Genomic DNA, 25952 nt, shown 5'->3' on the forward strand with positions numbered 1-25952 from the left:
TCAAAGATTCTTAAAACTATCAGGAAAAGAACCGGGGGTCAGGGAATTATTAAAAATGTGCAGGATTACAAAAGTACTGTACTAATGTTTAACTGAAATTGAGGACCAGTCTGTGTTCATCACTTAATGTATTATTTTATTGTTTATTTTATTATTTCCAGTATACATTTCAAAAATGGTCTGCTCACAAGGAGTAGACTCGTTGGCAATTTGAGCTTCTCCCTGACAATACTACAAAGTCCTACCACCAAACGTCAAGAAACATTACTGAGGACATTGCAATGACACTGTTTGACAGTGAGTTATCGAAATGTCAGTGTCAACAAAACAGTCATCCAGTCTACAACACATGTGTCAGTTTGCAGCAAGTGAAAAAAAATGCAATTAGACGACATCATGGGATGGAAGTGTGTTAAGATGACCTGTGCAAGTGGTCCTTTTGCACTTGGCGGTGCAAACAACATAATCAGGTTCAGAGAGTTAGTTTTCATCCAATTACAGAGCACAACATGTATGGGCATCTTTACCACAAAGAGCCTTTGTAGAAGATCTTTTAGAAGATTATTACCTGTAATACATGTTGCATTTGTGAAATTACAGATTTAATGTTGTAGCTGTTTTTATTTTACCCAAAGATCATCAAGAAAATCAATGTAAAATTATAGAAGAGAGGAACATGTCCCCACAATCCCCAGTGGAAATTACACCCCATTTTCTACTGATGCCAAATTTATTAGAATTAAAAAAAAAAAAAAAAAAATACCCATTGCGAGGTTAAAGTCCACCAACCATAAAAGAGATCGAATGTTGTCCACAGACTTTTTTCCCCGGTTGAGACTTCTTAACCAGAATACAACCTCCTGTGTGATGGTGTGAGCCTCTGTTCCCACATTCACATCAATTCCCCTTAACTGTTTCTGCCACTTGACTTTTATGTCTGCAACAGATTTAATATCTGCTTAGAGTGCATTGAGAGGGACAAACTATATATTTAAAAATTTCAGCAAATTCAAACTCTGTACTTACATCCACACTTTAAGAAATAACTGCCAATCAAAGCATAAGTTGAACAACATATATTCAGAGGTCACATGCAATAAATTGTGACGTCGACCCCTCCAGATCATGTTATGCCCCCTCTAGCAGAATAAGAGAAGACATTATTCTCTCACAGATTCCTATATTAGGCTTGACCAGACTAAAAAACTGCAGTTGAATTATTTATAGTAAAATGGCATCTTCAGCCAAAACCCAGGCTAAAGCAACAAATAGATAACTCAAACTTTTTTTAGGTACAATACCAAATCTAAACTACACAAAATAAATAATTCACAATACATACAACTGCACCTACCTCTCTATCTGGAAATTAAAAACTATGCGAGACGTGTGCAAAAGCAAAAAGCAGTTCAACCTTACAAACCAGTGAGAAAATTCTGCAACACTTGCCACCTTGAACTTAACTTGCGAGGCAGTTAGAGTTGTGAGTTCACGACATCACAAGATCACGTGAGAATCCATCTTGTCAGAGTTGTAGCTCTTAAACAACAATGTGTTTTTGTTCTTTTTGCTTCCTTGATTTTTGTTATTCTTCTGATGCCCTCAGACTTTTTTCTGTTTTTAGTTGGACTTTTTGAGGGACTCTTTCTTTTGTGTTGCATGTGTTCCCTGGTTTTGGCTTTCTCTGTTCCCTTGTGTGTTCCTCTTGTGTTTTTTGTGTCACCTATTTGTTTAGTTTTTTAGTTCCTGTTTTATTTTGAAATATTTCCTCCTTGTGTCTGGTCACTTTACTTCCTGTGTTTGATTATTTCATGTGCCTCACCTGTATCTCGTTTCCCTCACCTGTGTTTCATTTGCAATCACTCCCTGTGTATTTATAGTCCAGTTTTCAATTTGGTCTTTGTCGAGTTGTCTGCTTTTGTTCGATGTTCCTGTGTCTCCTGTGTTCTTGTTTGTTCTTATGACTTTTTGCATTTTCATTAAGAATATCTACATCGGATTTTCCCTGCCTACTGTCACTGCATTTGGGTCCACCTGCTCCACTCACCCAGCTCCTTGACATACATCAGCTAGCAAAAGGCCTGTGTCATACTTGTGCATACAGTGCTGTACATTCATCAGCAAAATCACACATCACATTTAGAATCTGGTTTCTAACTTCAATGCCAGATTGAAGGAGGCTTTTAAAACATGATCACATAAGTGATTATATAGAATGGGAGCTTCCATTAGTTCTGGTTTTGAATATTTTGAATAACAAGAGGTGCTTGGTGGTTATCTACAGAAAGAAAAAGTATTTTTGCATTGATGCAAGTTCCTGGTAACATGCTGCCTGAAGAAGTATGATATTCATGAATACTAATGTAATAAAGACAAATCAGTGATTTCCTTTTTTAATTCTCTTAAGACATGAAGGAAAGCTTGTACTAAATGTAAACACTTTTAATCCATTACAGTGTTAGAGAGTGGGGGGCAAATTAATATATGGGAGCATTAGGCTAATGATTTGACAATTTGTGGCTACATGACTGATCACAGGTGCACACAAACTCATCATGCAAAATAAGAAGATGCTGCTCACACACACACACACACACACACACACAAATAAACACATTTATTGACGCTGCCCAAGATATGCACACATACATTCTTTGAAGTTTATGCACAAATGCATTAATATGCATGGTAACCTATTCCATCTCCCACAAACAAATTAAGACTTTTAAAGAGCCTAGAGAGAATAAAACCTCATTGGTATAATTTAATTCATATTTAGTTGCATAAGGTGCATCCAAGTAATCATGATGCTCTCCATGATGCATGAATGTTATTCTGTCTCAACAGCCATCTTGGTAAAATTCATTAATAACTCTTAAATGAAGCAGGTGTGCCTCATAGCGGTTTCCTCAACAACAGAAGTCATCCAGGCAAGTTTGTGTGTGTGTGTGTGTGTGTGTGTGTGTGTGTGTGTTGGCCGACAAGACAGCAACACAAGGTTAGTCTATAAGTACAGTGAGGCCATAAGGGCCAAAACCACCTTGATGCATGCCATGACATTATTTGAACATACTGAAGTAATTTGATATATCAAAGATAAGTTTCCATGACAGGGGGTAAATTAAACCAGGAGCAAGGCTAAATCTAAAATGATCAATTCTGTCTTAAAATGTATGAAACATACCATTATACTAAATCCATAAGTCAGACTTTCTGAGTAATTTGGATGAAGTTATCACAATGACATTTAATGTTAAAAAGGTAAAGTTTGGCCATTTTTTATTATTAAAATGTTACAGGGAATGTGTTATTAAACAGATGCATATTTAAACATCCAACAGAAATGTAATATTGTTAGCATTCATTTGGAGTCGTGTTTCTGGCCACTAGATAATTGTAAGTCCAATATTCACCCTTTTTTAACACAACTATTTGCCTCTCTAGCTGCTAAATGGTCCACTATGTTTACCAGCTAGTTGCTAACTTTGTCTGCAGTTTGATGCTTGGAAGGTAGTGTACAGTGGGTTTATAAAAGCTGCAACTGGAGACAGGGTTGATGGAGTGATGGATTTTGTCAGCTGGCAAACCAAAACAATGATCTGAAAGACATTAAAATGGGTTAGGGTTAGAGGAAGATTATTGTTTGTGTTAAAATAACTACTTTGTAAAAGCTACAGAATCATTGTATTTTGGGCTTAAATAACAACTTCATTGAGACTAGGGGACATATGTCGTCATGGTTAAAATAATACTTGGTTAAGGTTGGGGAATAGTTGGAGTCATGGTCAAAGAAACCAATTGACTGATGGTATGGAATAGGAAGCAACTGTTTTTCTGTGTCAAAGCTGCTTGAATTTGCACAAAATAAGGGTCAGTTTAATGCGTAGTGCCGGTGTCTCTCCGGTGTTTATCAAAATTTCTTGTCCATTTTCTTTTGCCTTCCTCTTTCACACAGAGCTCTCGGTCATGGGGCAGGAAGGGACAAACAGAAGCATTAGCTCTAGTGGATAATGCATAGTTAGGGTTGTAGGGTAGAAGGAGAGTGTGTTTTGAAGGCCCTCGTTTGTGAAAGCACAGGTCAAACTACTGCAACCAAACATGTATAATGTACCACCAGAAACTCGTGTTTGTGCGGTATATAGCTGTCTCTCTTTTGAGTTTCTGCCTTTCAAGGAGGCATCAAGGGAATAAATAAAGCTTGGGTGACTGGATGGTATCCACATGTAACAACATTACAGGAGGCAACCTTTCCTGCACAAATGTGAAAAGATGATTGGATCATAACATATTGTTGCATAGAAAACAAGTATTCATTAAGGAAGCAAATGGAAAAAGCATACTTGGTAATGTGCATTTGGATAACAGCATGAGAAATCCAATTTCAATGTGAATACTGCAGTTGCATTTTAACCTTTGGTATACATGTATTTCACTGATTAACACACCTCTCCATGGCACATGGTTGCAGACTTTTGAGCTGAAACATATCTACGCACAACTGCCAGGTGTATAATGACAATGCTTCAGTTTTTATGGTGTTGGAATTCCATTTAGTGATCAATTGTGATAGATTGATTGATTGATGATTGATACTAGTGCTGGATAAAAAAAAAATGTTTTTTCCATAATTGAAATGTCTATTTGGATGATCCAGTATTCATTCAAAAATCCCAATATTAATTTTTGCATTTTCTCAGAAAACATTGTTAGCATGTGTGCTAAACATTCTGTGTCTGCAGTGGTTACTTGTTGTAAGTGATTCATTTAGGGCTGCATGATGTGTAAAAAGTTTCATTTGTGAAAACATGCACAAAAAAGTTATTTTAATTTAAACATAACATAGTAATGTATATGATAACTGCTATATTAGCCACCCTGAGTCACGACAGTCCAGTAAACAGTGACATAAATAGTTACACTCTATGTGGACACGGGATGGTTAGCTAACTCTGGTGCCATCATGACTAGTGATCACACCTATGAAAGGGACAGACTTTTTGTGAATTGTGCTCTTTACTATTGCTCCTTTGTCAAGAGGAATTCCACCAATTCTACACATTTTATTGTGTTTCCAGGTGGCTCCAGAGGGAAGTGATGACTACAAGTATGAAAAAGAAAACAATCCAGGGATGAGAAATAAGAAAGAAGTGAGGTTACCAGACCTCTGTAGCCCACTTCTCATCTATGCTTGAGGCTAGAGACTCAAGGCTTTATTAGACGCCACTAGCATAACACAGCTGAACCTTGGACCACTGTGTAATGTAGGTGCCAGGTTTTCATAAGGAAGAAGAATTTGTGAATTAAAAAGTAAAATATCTCTGATGAAGTACCCTTTTAAATAGCCAAATGGCACCACATAGGTTAAAGCTAAACTACAAAGCTACAGCCTAAGCAGAAGTAGCAATACCATGGTGTAAAAATACTCTCCCTGTCCTGCATTTAAACCTTCACTCAAATAAATGTATTATCAACACATGTACTTAAAGTAGCACTCATTAGAATGGCCCCTTTCAGAGAGTTAATAAATATTATATAGTTGGATTATTATTACAGATGCAATAGCATGTAATTAGGATTTTAAGTCTAGAACTGCCAGGGGTTCCTGTATACCTAAAACTGCACCTGGCTACCCTAGTTCTAATACAAAAAATGTAGTCTGTCATTGTATTAAGGCATTGTCTTCACAGAGGAATGTCTCAAGTCCCAAAATGAGTTTGTTTGAACATCACTTGTGTTTTGGTCCTGTTGTTTTATAATCTAAGTATCTTAAAAAGTGCAATGTGTAGAATTGAGTGGTACCTAGCAGAACAGACTTGGCAGAAATGGAATATAATATTCATAAGTGTGTTTTCATCAGTGTATAATCACCTGAAAATAAGAATTGTTGTGTTGTCGTTACCTTAGAATGAGCCCTTTATATCTACACAGGGAGTGGGTCCTCTTCCACAGAGCCCGCTATCTTGCACCGCCATGTTTCTACAGTAGCCCAGAACAGACAAACCAAACTCTGGCTCTAGAGAGGACCCTTGGCATTTTTTCACAAGTTTTGAGGCCACATTCAGCACCTTGACTGTGAATTTTTCACAGACAGCTTTGCTGCACTTCAGGCACTTGGCAAAGCTTTTTTTTGCAAATCATTCTCCTCTGCTCTTTTTATAATTTAATTATGACTTGACATAGTTGAGAGATCCCACACTCCAACAAATGCTGTTGCCTGGCAATTTAAAATGTTTAAACATAAACTGCATGGACATAAATGCATTTCATACAGGGGTAAATTATACATGGTAGCGGTTATAGGTATACTTGCCTGTGCCTGGATTCATCTTCAGTATTTTTAATAATAAGGGATTCTGCACAACATTATTTTAGGAAAAGTCAAAGACTGGGGGACATCAATATTTTATCAAAACATAGTAGTGTTAGTGTTCTGGCTGGTCAATTTTAACTACTTTATATGCTGTTGGGTGGTATCATCTGCAGTAATGTATCATAGTATATACTGATCATATGTGTACTTTGTAAAATTCTAACTAGAACTCTAAACTAGTTATTATAGCTGTGAAATAAATGTAGTGATGTAAAACATGCCATATTTCCCTCTAAAATTTAAAGAAGTGTGAAGTTACATAAAATGAAAATACTGACACAAAGTACAAGCACATCAAGTACAAATCTTGAGTTAATGTACTTTCTTTTCATCACTGAAAATGTGAATCAGTGCATATCAGTGTGTAGACTCTCAGCTTACATGACCAGTGTAGCACCTTAATTATAATGGAAGTGTTCTCTGATAGCACTGTATACATAAATGTGTCCTGCTGCATCTGTGACCGGTACAGCAGAGGTGTAATGCAATCTCTTACTTTCTTGAACTAATTCACTCCACTCACTCATACACTCCATTCAGTCTGCGTACGCTGACAGAGGGCAGATAAAAAGTGGTGTGTGTGCACAAATGCATTATCAAATACACACTCTCTCTTGCTCCCAGTGGTCTGCCCTCTCTTTGATAAAGTATTATATCATCTGGGTGCAAACCAAATCTGAATTCAAGCCTAGCCTCCACACAAACACACACACACAAGCCATCTGGAAGGATGGACTGACATGGTTGCCTGTGGAGCTATTAGATAGAACTTCGCTGTCCTAACAACAACAGACAAACTATCATCTGTGAGTAGAGAACAATGTAAGGCAGATTGTAAGTATGAATTGGCTCAGGGATTTATTTTTCCCCCTAAAGTACTCTATTCTCATGTAACATGCATCACTGTCAGGGGCGAAGCTAGGCTGTCAGCACAGAGAGGGCGGAGCATTGTCGAGGGGCCTTTCTGATGAAGTCATTTTAAAATTCACATCTGTAAAACAGCTGATATATCTTATCCTATCTATAAACACAAATTGTCACTTATTGAGCCAAGCAAGCCTATGTCTAAGGAAACATACAGTGAAGCCACTTTGCCAGACAAACTTACTCTGAAGAACAAAAAAAGAAAACAGGTTGCTAGCCGCATTCAAATGTTTCAGCACCAAGGACAGCATGTGGTGCTCTACGTGCATCGATTGATGAACGGTTCAGCACCACCGCTGATAGACAGCGACAGGCCAGGTGCACTTTCTCAGTACCATGTCTTTCTTACAAGGGAGTAACATAAACATAAAATAGACATGGCGGTCTACAGCACTATAAGGCCTATTTAAATACAAAGTAGACGGTCTGCAACACCACAGGCGGTGATACAGACAGGTGCTGAGCTGCAACAAGCATAGAGTTAAACAACAGATCCATACTTATAGATGTTTGTAACTTTGTTGAACCCTGAAAAGGTGGAAATGCCCAGTATTTCCCAAGAAAAGAGCAGTGCAAGTAGAGAAAACTCTGAAAAAATGAACAGAAAATGCTTCTTTTTCTGTTGATACTTTTTATCATCTTGTGACCCTACACATTTATCAAGGTTAGCTAAATTAAGTCTGAAACTAAGCACAAACCACCAGCAGTGGTGTGGTCATTATAAAGAAATAAGGTATAAAGTGGGATAACATGTCATTTTATTAAAACAGTTAATTAAATTCAGAGTTTTTCATAGTTCTGTAATACAACAAACCAAATTACATTCAATTAGAAAACTCTAGGATGGCATTTAGACAGCATATTTCTGTTCTCATCAAAAAGAATCAATGTACATATCATACTGTAGACACATGACTTACACATATTTCTTTATGTATATCCTCTAAGACTTTTTGTTCATGCCAAAAAGTATCACTGCATGCAACAAATACACAACACACTTATTCATTTTCTATATGCATGAATGAATTCTCACACGCAACAAGCAGACAGCTTCTGCATAGGCTCATTCTCAAATCGCACACAGTCAACTGGTAACTGAACCACTTCTAAATGCAAAACTGGGGAAAATCCACCTTATTCAAAGCCTCTGCAGGTTTGTCAGTCCCAGTACAAGATCCAGTACATAATATGACTTCCATCAGCTCATCAATTGTTGTCCCTGCTCAACCTGTAGTTTAGTGTAGTCCATGTGTGTATTCCACCATCCTCCATAGACCAAAATAATCCGAACAGGTTAACAAACTTTGTACATATCATGGCCCCTTTTTAAAACTTCATCCTCCTCTCCTTCATGGTGGCAAAGCTGCAAACCACTTTGTTCTTGTCAAAGTCAGGTTGAATAGTCTGGTCGTTAGCCACTGTCAGGCTAGCAGTGCTAGCAGTAACGTTAGCTTGATTATCCGTTCCATCATCATTGCTGTTGTGTTCAAAGGACGAGCAAGATGAGAAGTAAGATGTAAGAGGAGTACAGGATGCAATTAAACTTTTCTTACTCTCTCACTCCTTATGTTTTAATACACCCGATTTGTACTTTCTCTCCATTTTACCTCACTAGCTAGATTAAAGAAACACATCATCTTGATTGTTAACTTGACAGTGAGCGACAACATGAAAAATTCATGGATACACAGGCTGCTAGCTTTTAAAACTCGAAGCAGCCAAGATGGTATTAAGGGGGTGGGATCAACGACAATACAAACAGGCCACAGTGCCCCTGCTGATGCTGTTTGCTGCATAAGACGAGAATTCCTTGGCGGTGGTGGGAGCTCGTCTTTGCTCTGCAGAAGACAGAGACATGGTCTGAGTCTGACTTTTAATTTATTGTTGCAATGAAGACACAAACTGTATTCAAAATATTCGACTAAACAACAAAAATGCATGTTCAGTCAGGCAGCCAAGGTGAGCCCCTTTGTAACTGGAGAGAGCTGCAGGCCTGGGGCAGCCGTCATAAAAGTATTAGTTAAGACTTCTTTCAGACTAACCTTGTGAAAAATGTGTTTTAAAAGCCAGAACTCCCAACCCTGAGCCTCTGTAGGTAAGGTCCTTGGTATCGATCAATAATTCAACTCAGTGCAGATAGTGTATATTGACATTTTGTGCTGTGGGGCAGTAAAAGTCTTTCTTATTCACTGTTTAACTGTCAAGGCTCTCCTTCCTGATGGCTGTGACTTAATGTGCTCTACTTTACAGTAATTGAATCAAGTGTCAGCATAACAGAATCCAGTTTTGTGATGTGTGTATGCTGTAGTACAAATAGGTTATTGTGTGTGTGTGTGGTTGTGTGTGTGGTGTGTCTTTGTGTATTGATGATCCAAGAAAACCTTGTAGCTACACAATGGTGATTAGTGGTGATTAGCATCAAACACCTGCACGTTCACATCTGCAAAAGCTTAACTGGTAATATTTTTATGTTACAGGTTAAACATTGCCGTATTTTTAAATGAATGACATAATTACATCACCCACACACACACACACACACACACACACACACACACACACACACACACACACTCACACACACACACACACACACTCACACACTCACACACTTACAAATTCATAATTACAAAAACATACTGCATTCTAGAGAGATCTTTTCCTGTATTCACAGAACTGCTACATCATTGAAATAACTGCCTTCTGTTTTAGCTAAAATTGTGTTATGAATAAATTATTAGAGCTGTAGATGTAAGGATAATACTTAGGGGAAGGAATACAGTAAGCCTAAAGTGGATTATGTGTTCTACATGTCCATTTATCTTCATAAAACAATTACCGGTCTTCTCTTGGTTGTAATTTAGTGTATTTATTGATGTCAGGATATTATAGGCAGGGATGTAATGAAGACAAACTAAACTGTAAATCATGCAGATATTCTGGTTGAGCCAAATAATAGAAACATAGACCCTAGAAATGTGCATGATACATCCCCTTTAAAGCAAGTCATCAATCTTGTATTTAAATGCACAATGAATGTTGAATGAATGTCAGAGATCAGTTTGATTTATTAAGGGTTTATGGTTTTTGTTTTCATAACTTGTAATGATCATCAATTAAACCACAACTTAGTTGACTCCCTCTTTTTATTTATAAGTGCTGCATCACTGATTGTAAGAAACTGTGTGTTATAACAACTACAATTATAGGTTGGGTCACAAATCTTGCTTTTGCCAAATTGGTGGTCCAGTGGGAAATTAGCTGTGTGTAAATTATGGTTGGAAAAGTGGGTTACAAAAGACATATACTGTACATGAAAAACTAATGTGGTGGGGATTCCAGTATATCAGTACAATTATGTATTAAGTAGATAATCTCAGGAGGTTTATTTATTTCAAATGTCTCATCTTTAGCCCAAGTCTCTACTCCCAAACACTCAGCTTATCACCTCATGTAATGTAACAGAAACATAATAAATGTTATTGACATGTGTTGTCATTGTCCTTAAATTTATATATATATATATAGATAGATAGATATGGATATAGATATATAGATATAGATATATAGATATATATTTAAAATTGTAGACCTGGTATAAGATAAGATACAGCCAAAATTGGCTGAGATTTTCACAGTGGGATTAGAGGAAAAAGTCAGGGAATCCCCAAATTCATTAAAACAAAATACATCATCTAGGGAATGTTCACAAAATTCTGTGCCGATCCAGCCAGTAGATGTTGAGATATTTCTCAAGATAAAGGAATTTTTTGTCCTGCTGGCGGCACTACAGGAAAAGTCAGGGGATCACCAAAGTCACTATGATTCATCCTCTGGGCAACATGGGTGTGAATACAAAATATTCTGGCAATCCAGAGACATTTCACTATAAAACAAAAAAGTCAATTTGCTGGTGTTACTAGAGGAAAAGTCAGGGGATCACCAGAGTCAGTAGGATGCATCCTCTGGGAACCATGAATGTGTGTCAAAAATTTAATCCAGTTGAATTATTTTAGTCTGGACCAAAGTGGTGGACCAACTGACAAATACATCTGATTGACAAGAGCCATGACACTGTTTACAAAAAAGTTGGTAAACTCTTCAAGTAGAGTGATATTGCTAGCATGGATTTAAAAAATCATAATGTTGATTTGAATCTTATTGTATTTTTAGGTGTTTCAACTAGCCATTTGTCTTTGTTGTGGATTCATTTGTGATATAGGTCACTGACCAGCTTAGTTGAATCCACTTAACATGTTGTGCACCATCATCATGAATTTAGTGTTGCAGGTGGCACTGAGTAAGAAAAGAGGAGGTGCACCAATTAGTCAAGTTTGGCAGATAAACAGAGTTACCTGCAGGAGAAACATAGGTTTGTGACTGTTGGTTCAGGCTGGTGGAGTAAGGCAGGTGCACACCTCAGTCCATGCTAGCTAGCAGGGAAGACGAGAGTGGAGGAACAACTGCAAGGCCTAAGGCTGTTTTCTGTGCACAGTGTTTTATACTGTCAGGTTTGAATGTGTGTGTGACATTTATTGTTTTCATGTATTTCAGACCCGCTTCCCTGCTGGGTTGAGGGCAGCTGGTAGCCGGTAGGAAATTAGATTGATGAACCAGGTATTTTAAAGTTTAGTTTTTAACATTTAATCAGTATGCATTTTAATATTTATGTAATAGAGTGTTTTTAAGATTGTTAATATTTGTTTCCCTGCAGAGCATCAGTGGTTCATTAGCTGGTCTTGCCATGAGACTATTTTCATTTTTTTCTTGTTTGTTTTTTTTGGGGATTTCTTTTTCTGTCTAGTCCATCCTGGCAAATGAGCTGGTAGTGGACAAAAAGATATGTGTATCGCCCTTGGGGCAGACTAGTTTTCTTCATTTTTCTTTTATTTGTTTTATTGCCAATCTGCTTGCAGTCGGGACAGGCTTAAGGTGTGACATGGTTGTTAACAATTTGCAGTGAAAATAATCATGTGTGAAAACTTTGGAATGTGTTAACTTGCCTAAATGGTAATGGACTGTACTTGTATAGCGCCTTTCTAGTCTTCTGACCACTCAAAGCACTTTTACACTACAAATCACATTCACCCATTCATACGCTGATGGCACAGCCATCAGGAGCAACTTGGGGTTCAGTATCTTGCTCAGGGACACTTTGACATGCGGACCGGAGGAGCCGGGAAGCTAACCGCCGATCTTCCGATTAGTGGACGACCCGCTCTACCTCCTGAGCCACAGCCACCTCAAGTGTGTAAGACTTATTGATTACATTGTGCAGTGGCATGTTTTAGTTAAATTTAGCCCCTGCCCTGTCAGTGATAGCTGGGAAGTCAACTGTGAGGAGGTTAAGTTGGGCAAATATAAATTGTCAAGCTGTACTCTCTACTCTTTTACCTCCTGTAATGTCATTACTTATGGTAGTGACTTGCAGTGGTTGTCATCTTAGTATATTCCAGCATATTTGTATTTGTATCCTTGATGTGTCTTCTCATTATTATTATTATTATCTTAGTATTTTTGTAAGTACATATAGCATTAGTTGCTGAAGATCTCGCATCCTCCTTTATGGCCATCAGAAGGTGCATAACATAACACAAAACCCATTTACACAGCCATCGTATGCAATGATCTTCAGTTATGTCAGTTTTTTTAAAGTGCATACTGAATTTCCCTTTGTGTTTCAGAACAGGTTTAAGGTGGCTCCAGCTGCTTCCTAACAGATGGTCCTTCCACTGAAGCTGTAATATATGAAGGTCTTTAGTAGATGCTGCTTAATGTAAAAGGATATGGACATAATGTATGGCTATAGACACAGCTGTATAAACAGTGGGGAGAGTGAAAGGAAGAGAGTTCCAGTGCGCACACACATACACACACACTGTGTAGACATCCCATAGTATACAGTATGCTGCTGAGTGTTGCACTGACTGTTTACTTAATAGAATATAGACTCTGGAAATTGGAATGAGCCCAGCTGGACATGATGTATGACACCAGGAGAACTAGACTGCAGCAAGGAGAGAGAGACAGAGCACACACACATACACCATCTCAGACACACATTAAGGATTTTTGCAGGCTACTGCTGTACTTAGTAAAATGTAAGTGGTAGTGGAAAAAAGACAAAGAGAGAGAGACAGAGAATGAATGAGAAGGGGAAGAAAAGGAAAGTGAAGAAAAATAACAGAAGGGGCAGGGAGGAGTTAGGAGCAGGAAAAAGAGGAAGAGACAGTAGAGAAAGTGGGGGAGAAGTAGAGAGACAGGTTGACTGCAATGCTGCAAAATGTATTAAAGATAGTTTTATAACGGTACCTGGTGCTTAGGATACATTAGTTAACCTTTTCTGCCACCCTGTGGTCAAATAAAGTAATACACACTTATTTCCCTTATTTCCTCCTCCCCACAATATTGACCTCAATCTGTGTCATTTTAATTTGGCAAAATATTATTAAAGGTCCTATATACACATAGGCCGCCCACATAGGTGTTTTCATCTATTTTGCCTTTTTTCAGGACTGTGTTTGAGTGACATTTCTCAAACCTTCCAGTTAGTTTTGTTGCACCTGAATTTACTCCTTTATCATTCTTATTCTGGAGTTAAAGTGTGACCGCACTTAACATGACATTTCCATTCTCCTGAAGTTCTCTGCACTTGGCTCTAAGAAAGGATGTGATGGCACATTTGTGATGCGGGTAATAAATAATTATTGATCAGAGCGATCACAAACTGTAGATAATGTGAATGATGCTAACGTTTGTAGTCTGGTAGTGTGAACATTTACTAAAAATGAATGGTGATGAAACACGAGAATAACACTTCTCCTTTTCCAAACACAGTGCAGCAGTGTTTCTACTGACTGAATGAGCACATCAGCTGGGTTAAAGTGGAACAACATGTGTCATGTCCCTGACATGTGAAACCACCACAGCCTGCTGGATGCTTAAATTTGTGTAGACAGGCTCCGCCAACCTTCTACCTGAGCACAGGTCTAATTAGCCAGAAGTGTGTGTGGGTATGCAAGGTCTTGAACTGACAAAATAAAAGGCATTTCTCACAGGGGACATTTGTATTGTATTTATTTATTTATAGGGACAGTGTACAGTTTTTAACATAAATGATGCACTCCACCAGAGTTAGCTCAAAGCTAATTTACATCTGTAGTCCCCCACAATCAAAACATACAACACAACAACAAACAGCACAAAGCAAAAAACACACTGAGCACATTATACAAAATACAAAGCTGTTACAGTAGTAAAGCAAAGGTGTAAATAATAAAATGAATCATGGCTGAATTCCATTTAGCTGCTTCAGTTTCAGGGTCCTGGTACTGTGCATGCTGGCTCACTGTTGCACTGTCATTGTTTACTGGGGCACTTGAATAAAACAGTGCCATGACAAATCAAACTACACCTTTTTCACAGCAAATTTTTTACTTGTCATAGCACATGTGTTACTAATAGCTTTAACAATAGCTCTGTTCCATTTATGTGTCCCTTGACAGCCAGCATGCCCAATACAAGGGCCCTGAAACTTTCAAACATAAATAGAATGCAGCCATGATTGATGTTATTAATCATTCCTGTGCTTTTCCTTGTATGATATATCATGCTATTGCTTTTGCACTGCTGTTTTCAATGTCTTCTCTACTCTGCCAGGAATAAAATTTTGAAAATTGAATCCTTTTGCTGGCCTAAAAGTAATCAAATTTAATACATGATTATATTACATCATTTTAGTGATGTCAGCATATCAATTACTCTCAAAATTCAGCTGTGGTAAGGAGACAGTAGCCTGTGGGCCAAATGTACATAACTAAAAGTTAACAATAACTTTAACAAATAGCAAAAACATCTGGTCCCTTGATGAAAGCTGAAGTTTGGACTATTCATAGTTTCATCAAAATTTTTACACCATTTTTCACAAATCTACTGTAGATAACAAAATAAATACAAGACTCATGTAACTCCAAATGAACCTAACCTTGTTACATCAAATACTGCCTCCCACACCAGGAGAGACATTAAACCATGATTGCACTGTACTGTTTGAACAGTGTATGAGGCTGCAATTAAGTCTACACTTAAGTCTGCCCTCAGATACAATCCTAAAGTGTTATAAATCAATTTTATTGATAAATCAATTAAAAGAAGAATAGTTTTAATCAGTACACTTGTCCACACTGATTTATGGATCACTCATGGATAACTAGGACCCAAAGGGCCAAATCCACAAAAGGATTGTGCAGCTTTTGTGGCCGCTAAACCTATGCAAATGAGACAAAAAGATAGCATTCACAAAGCACCCACAAAGGGTGAAATGCACTATGTTGCCAAGCAAATAGCGTCATGGTACGCTTTTGCCATTTCCATGTATGTAAATTCAGTAATATTCATAAATTCGGTGCAAAATTGGCCTCTTTCCATGCAAATAAGCCTTGTTGCAAAAATAGTCTAATTCACAAAGACCAGTGCTAATTGCCACACACAATTAGGGTGAAGTTATTAGCGTCTTCAGATAGTTCTTGCTAACTGCGCGCACACTCAGTGCTCACTCACTATCTCTATCTCGCACTCTCTCTCTTCAAATCTTCAACCTTGTGAGGCTTAAATGATATTGAATTGATATTGAATGATAATAAGGGCAAAATCTATAGTCAGTCATGGGGGGGGGATCAAGTGGGGTTATGGGCTTGTCTTGGATTTAAAAATAAAAATAGCAGCACTGACGGAGCTCAGGATTCATCCATCAAGTAAGGGGTTGCTTTGTCACAAACAATTCCACCATATAAACCTAGAATGTGTGTGTAACAGCTGACCTGTAGGATCTTGAGCATATGTCACGCATCTGTCCATGGTGGTTTTCAAAACATACTCCAAATGGAACTTGTTGACATTTGAATAATTTAAAAAGGGATATAATTGCTGTTAAACTAAAAAGATAATGGAAAAACAATTAAAAGTTATAGGTAATAGCCATAAAATGTTAAAAATTGGCTTGCTGTGCAGCCATATACACCAGCACGTCCTGGCACGGCAAGTGGACCTGACTGCTGTCGCAAGAAAATTTGTCCAGCAAAATGAGTGATGCAGACTGGTCTTTGGGAAGTTCAAGGAACGCTAAAGTAAGCCAGTTTTTTTTACATAACCAACATATTACTGTCATAGTCATTTCCTATGGTATGGCTATTATGTTGGTTACTTGTCATTTCACTGCACTTGTCTCAAGCATGTGGGTGTGTGCACGGCTCTGCACACTCCGCCTGTTTCTGTGTATATAGGATATTTATCTCCTGAGTGCTGATTCATGATAATAATCAATATGATGTTGATTTAGACTTGCAACAGGATGTGTTTGTTGTTCGCTATTGTTTCATCTGTATGTTTATGTATAAATAGGTTTGGCCTGTTGTGTGTGAATTTTCATGTTGGGTCAGAGGGCTTAATCAGAGCATGTGTATGTGCGTGTTCATCATGTATGTAGATGTGGCGGTGTGTGGTGTCGGACTAAAAAAAGTGTTCTGTAACATTACTCAATACTCATACATAAGTGTGACGGCCCTCTCTGGACAGACTCTTTGTACTCTATCTGCAGGAGCCTGGTGAGTGGAGTTGGGTTGTCAAGGAGATTCAGCTCACCTGGACTGACCAGCTTCTATATAAGCTGGAGGCAGTCGGTCATTTGCCCTCTCTGCTCAGGCTTCCACCATGTTGGTTTCGGTTGTTTTTAGTTTTGTTAACTTTTAGTTATGTACAATAAATCCATTTTAGTTACAACTCATGTGTGGTCTCCCCTCCTTTGTCCAGCCTTGAGCCGGGTTGCGACATAAGTAATATAGGCCTATGTCTGTTTCAATGCATAGGCTATGCCCCCCACCCCTTGTTCAGATGCCTCCATGGTCCAAGCAGTCAGCAACACCTGACCAACATTATTGTAAGATTCAGACATTTATATAACATGTTTCAGACCTGCCTGAGTCACATTAATAGCTGTATTTTGATGGAAATCAAATACTAGAGAAGTACAAATACATTAAGTTGTTTTGTGATTGTGGAAAGCTCTGTGTGCGCGAATCTCTGTTAATTAAAGACATGCAATTTGAGGCTTTTGTGCTCTCTGCAGTTTTCATTATGGACCAATCTGTGTGAAATATGGAGAAAAGCCTGAAACACTGGAAACAGCTCCACTTACTCAATGAGATGCAAAGCAAGGGCAAATTGCACTCAGCTGCAAAACTTTATGGGCGTGTTTGTGCCATCATATCATTAGCACAAAATCTGTTGTGAATTTGACCTTAAAACATGGCAGATTGGGTGTGCAAATGTTTCACAATTCACAGTGCTATTAGCAGGCGCAATCCATTCAAAGTGTCTTTTGTACCTGAAATAGACAGTAGTGTCAGTGACTCCATTGTCACAAGTGAACAGACATTTGCAACAGAGAGGGATCTCCTCTCTCCAGAGTCTGTGGCTCAATCCAATGTCGCCCCTAGGCCCTGAACCCTCACGGACTTAATTGATGTCACCTGGTAAGTGTTTGAGTATAAGAGGCTGCAAGGGCTCAAAATGGTATAAATAGGAATGGGACAGCAATTTGCAACATATCATGTCACCTTGATGACACCAAAATATGTTACGTGTCAAATTCAATACTGTATTGCCATATGAACATGATTGATTGGAATTTATCTTAGTAGGCTCATTTAAATGAAAACAGAAGACAAAATTAGTAAAAGCAGTCAATCATAAAGTACATAACACATTAAACAAAGTATAAAACAAATAGGTAATATCCAACTCATAAAATAATCATGTGCACAACAGTCAAGTAAGGGACCGACTGTCTGATTTGAATGTCTTCCAGGCTCTTGCCTTACATTGTAGATGAGAAGTAACATCATTATTAACGAAATTTAAAAGAAATGGTTGATGAATTAACTAGGTGTGATATATAACCTACGCTTGCATTCCTCTGATTTCATGTGTTTTTTTATGTACCATCTTAAATCCTTGTTAATGTAGTATTTCTTTGTAAATTTAGGCATACCAGCATACCCACTATGCCAGGCTGAACACCCATGTGCCATTTTGTTTACTGTTTTTTTAACGCTTCCAGGCTCCCCCTGGTAACCCCGTGTTTAACACAGATTTAACGTCACAATGCCCTCATGCATGAGAAAGCCCTCATGCACTTGATGATTTAAAAGTGGGACAGCCCTAAGCCCTCCTGGATTTAGCAGGAACGCGCCTCAAAGTTAATGAGTCCGTAAGTGTGGACATTGGGATTGGGCCTACCATCTTTACTGACGTCCAAAATGGTGGATCAGACCCATGCTTGTTTGAAGCACAGGCTCACAAAGGCTTCAGCAGATGTGACAGGATAGGGGAAGCAGGGATATGGGGATGCCTATGACACTTAATACACTGTAAACTACTAGAACCACTTCTCTTCTATGTTGCATACTCTGTGTCTTAATCTCCCTGAAAGTTACAAATCAAGTATGGATGTTGCCTTGTAATTTGGGGACGTTGAGTACAAGTCATCGTCACAGAAAAGGTGAAGAACTGCTGTTGCAATGAACACTATACTGCAAGAAAACTGGTGATTAATTGACTGTACAAATAATTTACTAACTTGGGAAATGTAGTTTAGTTTCTTTTCACAATATTTTGAGGTTCTACATGAAGTTGAATAAATTTGAATTGATCTCAAGCATAGTGGCATGGTTACATGTTTCCATCAGAAAGTTAGAACAGTACTGTTGCTGGCCTTGAGAGAGACCAGTTAAAATAAAATGAATGGTCAAAATCGAAGCAGCAGGATCCTGATTTTTAGGCCATATCATTAGTCAGTCTCAAAACCCCTGGATCCTGCAGTACTCCCATAGTGCAACTTGATAGTGGCTTTCATTAGAGCCCCTCTCTCTGATAAACATCAACATTTTTTTAGCTACACACACCCAGTTTGTAACACATATTTTAAGTCTTACCGTGACATCATCAGGGTTATTTTGTCAGACTTGACAAAGCTCCTCTAAAGCCACAGAAAACATTATACAATTGTTTTCACAGACTGAGTACTAGTAGTACTAAAGTAAAGTGAACTTCATATGTAAAATCAGTGAAGTGCTTAACAGTTTTGGCTCATTATCCATTTGAAAAATAAAAATGATATTTATGCAGCTATGTTAGATTTGTCAATACATTAAAACATTTTAGTTTCAGCCTATGAACAGCCTAGAGGGCTTTGAGTGGGGTAATAATATGGTTATACCAGAGGGTGGCAGCAAAAACAATCACTATATAACATATTAATGCAAAGTACAGAATGCACCCCTAAACTTTGGGCACTATGGTATAAAGGGCTATATCTGCCACACAATTCTTTAAATATTGATGTTAATCTAATCAAATTAAAACTAAGATGTGGCACTTTAATGTAGTACCCTGTATTTTATTTCATATTTAATGTGTTAAGCACAGAGCCTGAGGAACAAAAATGTGTAACTGTCCAGATACTGGACTGTATATGTTTATGCATAAAAGGGCTGAGTGAAGGTGAATATAGATCAGTGGGTGTGGTGATTATTAAATACTCCCTCAGTCAAGTCACATCACTGCTCTCATAGCTCTGAAACAGTTGTGCCAATCACAGTTAAACGTGATGATGACAGCTCAACAAACAGGAAGCTTTTCTTCAGGAAATGTCTGGATGGTTCAGAGTGTCACGACATGAACACACATCACCACAAATCTGCAGCCAAAGACAGATGGAGTATGATTTTTCATCAGTTAGTTACTATAATAATGATGACAAATGTATTTGGTAAAGCCATTTATCAGACTGATGCTATTTCAGCCATAACTCAAATGTATCTCACCTTGTACATGGTCACGTAGTTTATTAATTAATAACATGAGATGCTACTTTTGCTAAAAACAAAGTTGGAAAAGAAGGTTTGATGAGCCCTGCTAACCTGACGTCTCCTTCATAAAAAAACAGAATGTCGAGTTATAACTGACCAGTCTGATGTGTGTAGAGGTGTCTGTGGTTATAGCAGCCTGGTGTCATTTTCAAGTGAAGGTAAACACAGTGGACAGCGCTGTGCTCTGGCACAACACTTCTCAGAGGCTTCAGAGATTTATCAACATATCCGTCCTGCTGCCCTCAGATGCTGCAGGGATTTAATGAACTGAAGGAGAAGCTTTTTTATACAGTATCAACAGCTGTGGACAGCAGATACTGTAGGAATCTCCCACATCATTTATAGATCAATGCAGACTGATTTACTACTTTCCTGCTTTAACCACATTGGCTCAAGTTATTTTTGGTGCCGATTTTGGTTGGAGAGTGTTTAACTGAAATAAATTATTCATATTTTAAGCATTAATCCGTTGTTGCAGCACATCTACAGAAAGTATTTAGTTTGATCCTGTTTATAAAATAACAAAAGCAGCAGCAGATTGATGTTGTGCCACAAATAAGACGTGGTTCTGAGACTTCTGTTTTCAGGGCAAGGTCTTCAACCAAAAACTAACTGTCATTGCACTGCTGTCTGCACCTTTCCTCCCACCTGCGCACTTTGCTGGTCGTTAGACTAAATTGCTGTGGCTGGTTTGATAGGCAGTATCATCATAATGCCATTAGTGATGTTATTACTCAACACAGCATTGACCTTTCAAAGCCAAAGGATTACAGCAAGATGTTTTGATGCCTTGCTTCACCCCGCCAAAAGTCATTCCCCCAAACAAGCCCTTGTTACATCACACTCATACCAGAGATTCTGGGTGTGCTTCTCAATCTGCCCCAGTATTTAAAACACAGCTATAAACTCTGTTTAAAAGTGATCCATTTTAATAGTACAGACTTTACTAAACAAAAAAACAACAATGAAAGCAGTAAGACCACTTATATCCTGAATAACTGTTTCATCATGGTGTCAGATTTAATCCATCCGTACAAACACAACATCAATAATGCTTCAAAACCATTTTAAGTTTGAGTTTTGCATAGCATTTGCATAGCACTTTTCATAGTTGTTGTAACTCAAGGTGCTGTACACATAAGAAAAACATTTAAAAAATACATTAAGAATAACAAAACATTAAAATACATTAAAAATAAGACAGTAAAACATGAAAATATATTTAAAAAGTACAATAAACAACATAGATGTTGGGGAGGAAGTTATTTGAGGGCCAATTGGTATAGGTAAATTTTTACTTGGCTTTTAAAAGTGCTCACTGAGGTTGCAAGGCTGCTTCCTCAGTGTTATTATGAGTGTGGTACTTTAATGGGGGGATGGCTGTGTGATGCAGGAGGGCAGGAGTTGCTCAGTGACATATAACATTAATAATAATAATAATAATAATATAATAATAATAATAATGACAGGAAGACAAACAGTTCAACAACATTTAAACAAGCCAGAGGTCAGAGCTGCCAGCCACAAGAACAATAGAAATCCTCTTTACATGCAAGGAAGATTTCTGTTGTTTGTAGCTGCCAGCAGCTCTTCCTCTTGCGGACAGTCACAGACAGAAAGACGCTCTCCAGCAGGCCAACACCACTGTGGCTGCCGTTAGCTCCTGAAGCTAAAACTGTCTCTCTCTATCAGCATATATTTGATAATAAGCGCAGGACAGGGGGAGATGGATGTTATCATTCTACCATTTGTATAAATTTCATGACATAGAGAAGTTGGAAACAGTCAACTCTACGTCAGTATTGTCCTTGCGTTTTCAGGGCTGATTTTAAACAGCAAATGACAGGTTGAGCCATTTTCAACCCATGAAATGCTGATTTTTTTTATTTTTATTTTTTTATGAATTTGGTGTCAATGTCAATATTAACACCCACATTGATGTGTTTCATTATAGTCATATATTTTAGTTTACAGCTAAAAAAACATGTCTTAGTGTGCAGTACCTCTTTAAAGGGGAATTCTCTGAATCATTTTTTGCATGGACAGGATTTCAAGCATCTTTGATTATTATTTGCTATCTATTTAATAAAGTAAATAAATATAGATGTTTTTTTGTTTTTTTACACGGAAGACAATGTTAAGAGAGGGTCCTGGGCACTGTGTCAAAATGCAAGTTCAGATTAGTGAGGACCTCTTTGAGTTAATGCAGTTAGTATGAACAATAAATAAGATGATTCCACCCACAGGAAGAAATTGTGTTTGCTAATAATCAACCAACAACAACAACAACCATGCCTCCTCATACATTTTCTCTAAGTAACAGTTGCCCATTCCAGTTGGTCATTGACATGACCAAACTGACCTGCTGGGGGACTCTCAAGCAAAAATTTGTTGATGGTGCCTCCTATTGAGCCACACTATAAATAGTGGCATTCATTATTCCCCAGAAAGCAACCATACTTCTATAGAATACTACCAGGTGTCAAAAAATTGTTGAAAATTGAAAAGAAAATTGAAAAGTTGTTGAAAATCATTGGTTTTCAGTGTTCATTAGGGTTAGGGTTAGGGTTTGTGGGTTATAGTTGAAACCAAAATTCTGAAGGTCTAAGTAATTTACAAATTCATTACATGTCATATTGTTTTATGGCGTAAGCTGAGATTGTTAGTTATTCATACCTTGCACTGCAGTTAACGATTATATACAACTTCCACAGCCGCAGTTGTAGCCTAAACAGAGAGGGGGGTCTGCGTGTAGCCGGCAGAGTTAAATATGAATAAAAACATGCAGAAAACAGACTTTTTATATATTATTAAAGCTAATTAGAAACACTAATGAAAATAGAATCCAACTATTTCTAAAGCAATCCAATCTCAAATATTTGAGGGGGCACATGCTCCCAGTTGGCACGACACCTCTAGTCTTCAGAGATCCGAGGTATACAGAAGTGTTACATTTAATATCATGCTGTGCAGGCTGTAGGTACTGTCATTTTTTAAATTTTTTAATGTGTTTTTTTTCTGTTTACCTCCTTTTTGTGTCACTGATACTATGAATGAGCGCAAGCAACGAGTAAGAACAAAGCAAATGAATGGCAAAATTGGGTTTAATGATGTTAATGTTATGTTGCAATTTTGCTTCAATTTGCTTTAATTTGTATTTTAGTTTCACTGTCAATTCCTGGATTGGTTGAATTTGAGGTGTATGTTTGAATTGTGTGGTGCATTTAAGTGTCAAATCCCACTTGGGCTACAGTGGCGCTCTTCTCTGGTTAGAGACCTCCCATTCCCTCGTTGTCTTGAATACACCCAGGAAGATATCAATCCCTTTACTTTTACACCACCTCAGTCGAGTAGGCACCACTTTGAGACACATGAGGGCACTGTTGGCCTATGATTAAAATACTAAAACACACTGCAGCAAGAGTGAACAAGATGCAAGCCCCCTCCGGTCATCTCTCAGGTTGTCCATCATGTCCTGAATCCTAACCCTTCCCCCTCTCCCGATATTCTTCCATGCTTTAGTCTGGGTTTCAGACATTTTTGGGAATTCATTACCATATCATCTTTTACTCTTTCTTTCTAGCTGAAGCACATCACCTTGGCCTTTTCCTTATCATACACATGGTACCAGACCTGACACACAAATGTGTTTTCTCATGGGATTTGGAGATTGCTGGATGATTGGAGGTAGGATGGATGGACTTTGCTTCACCTTTTTGCCCATCCCACACAGTGTTCTACACACAGAAACCCAAGCTTTTTCACAGAGGCAGGGGGAATGTTGTGCAAGGGGAGAAGAAAAAAAAATAAGGGAGGACTGGTTGGGATGGATGGATGACAGGGAGGGTGGAGAATAGAATGCTTGAATGTCAAAGCTTTGACAGGAAAGTGTCAATCATGGAAAGATGGAATAGATGGATGGGTGGATGAGGGTGGTGAGGGAGTACAGGAGGAGTGGATGTTGCACTTACCAGAATGTCACAGCTACAGTAAGTATTAGTCATAGCAAGTCATGTTGTCTGCCACCTTCTCTCTCTTTTCTTAATGTCTGTAGCTTTCATCTTCTGGTTTTTGTGCCTCCGTTTTCTCTGGCATACTCTCTCTTCTTAATATAATCTTTTTCCTCTTACCCCTCCTCTGTCTCTCTCTTGGTTTGATGGACTACTGTAGTTTTCTGGGGGCTTTCACTATAGATAAGTTTCTGCCTCAGACTGCACATAGAGTTGATGTTCTAGGATAGACATTTGTAAGGCATCACAAGTCAAAAGGTCACTAATTTCAATCAAAATTCTTTGAGGAAAAATAACACAACTGCATAAAGTATGTGTAGTATAGTATGAAAACCTTGTGTTATTTCATTTCCCAATAAGAGCTTATGGCTCACAGATTTTTCTTTGTCATTGGTGCCCATTTCAAAGTGGCTCTTTGTGAATGCAAATGTAAAATCCTACAACTAAAGGCCCCTGCACATGTTACGCCCCTGAAACGGGGAGAAATAATCACAAGAGTGATACGAGTGATTTCTTCAGTGAGAGCGTTTACTCGAATGAATAATTGAACATATACACAATCTACAAATAAACATAGGCTACCCTGCTTAACAGGCTGGTTACAGTAGCATACATACCCTATTCAAGTTACACAAATATACAGTATTTCTTTGAGACATAATTCTTATTCTCTCTACTGTTACTGGTAAATAATATACTGCTGTAACTCAGTAACCTCTCATAACCTTATAAAAGTTACTAAATAGACAATATAGAAAAACTGTGTAAAATACATTTACATATGTAGACAATTGGATTCACAAAATGGCGGAAGCAATTGGCGTAGTTACGGGTTGAACTCTGCTAACAAGCGGGAGCTAGCTCACCAGACACTTTACCATACTCGGCAAACTTTACTTTAACTCACTTGAAATGTTACACATACATTCACTTGACACTCAAACATATTAGAAAAATTATTACAACCACCTTAATAGTGTCAAATGCCGACAACATACCTGAAACGGGGAGAAATAATCACAAGAGTGATACGAGTGATTTCTTCAGTGAGAGCGTTTACTCGAATGAAGAAAACACCGCGAGTTCCCCTGGATACGTGGGTGGAGACAAAAGCAATCGATCTCACGTTAGTAGATTAAGACTACTTTGCGGATCACTGATAATACCATTATAGCTGAACCTCTGACAATAAAGGATGAAATGAACAATGAATTAATTAAAGACCTTTTAAAATTTTAACCTCTTTTGACATAATGAATTCCTACTTTTTTTAACCCATTTTAAACACATCTTATAAATTGTTTCTCATGACTATGATCTTTTTAACCTTATCACAGCATTTTAAGTGTACTGTCCTTTTTAAGCTTGTATGGCCCTTTTAGTGCATCATTCTTTTATCACATACTCCCCTACAAAATAAATGTCGTCCCGACATTAAACCAATTAATTAAACAATTTTCTCTCCTTTTCTTTTCAATCTCTCATGAGCTTGACAATGAAGGGCTCCTGTGAGTTGGTACACAAACAAAGGTCACAGTCTGATGACTCAACAGTCCATAATCACAGGGCTACAGTCCATATTCGGTGACTGGCCAATGCATAAACTGTCTATCAGCAGTTTTTCAACAGTCCATTAGTTTTGCATGGCAATGATACACAGTCTGCAAATTGTCCATGACAATAGTTTTGAAACAGTCCATGAATAGTCCATGGCAACGG

This window comes from Thunnus maccoyii, chromosome 8, assembly GCF_910596095.1.
Source record: "Thunnus maccoyii chromosome 8, fThuMac1.1, whole genome shotgun sequence".
NCBI classification, from domain to species: Eukaryota; Metazoa; Chordata; class Actinopteri; order Scombriformes; family Scombridae; genus Thunnus; species Thunnus maccoyii.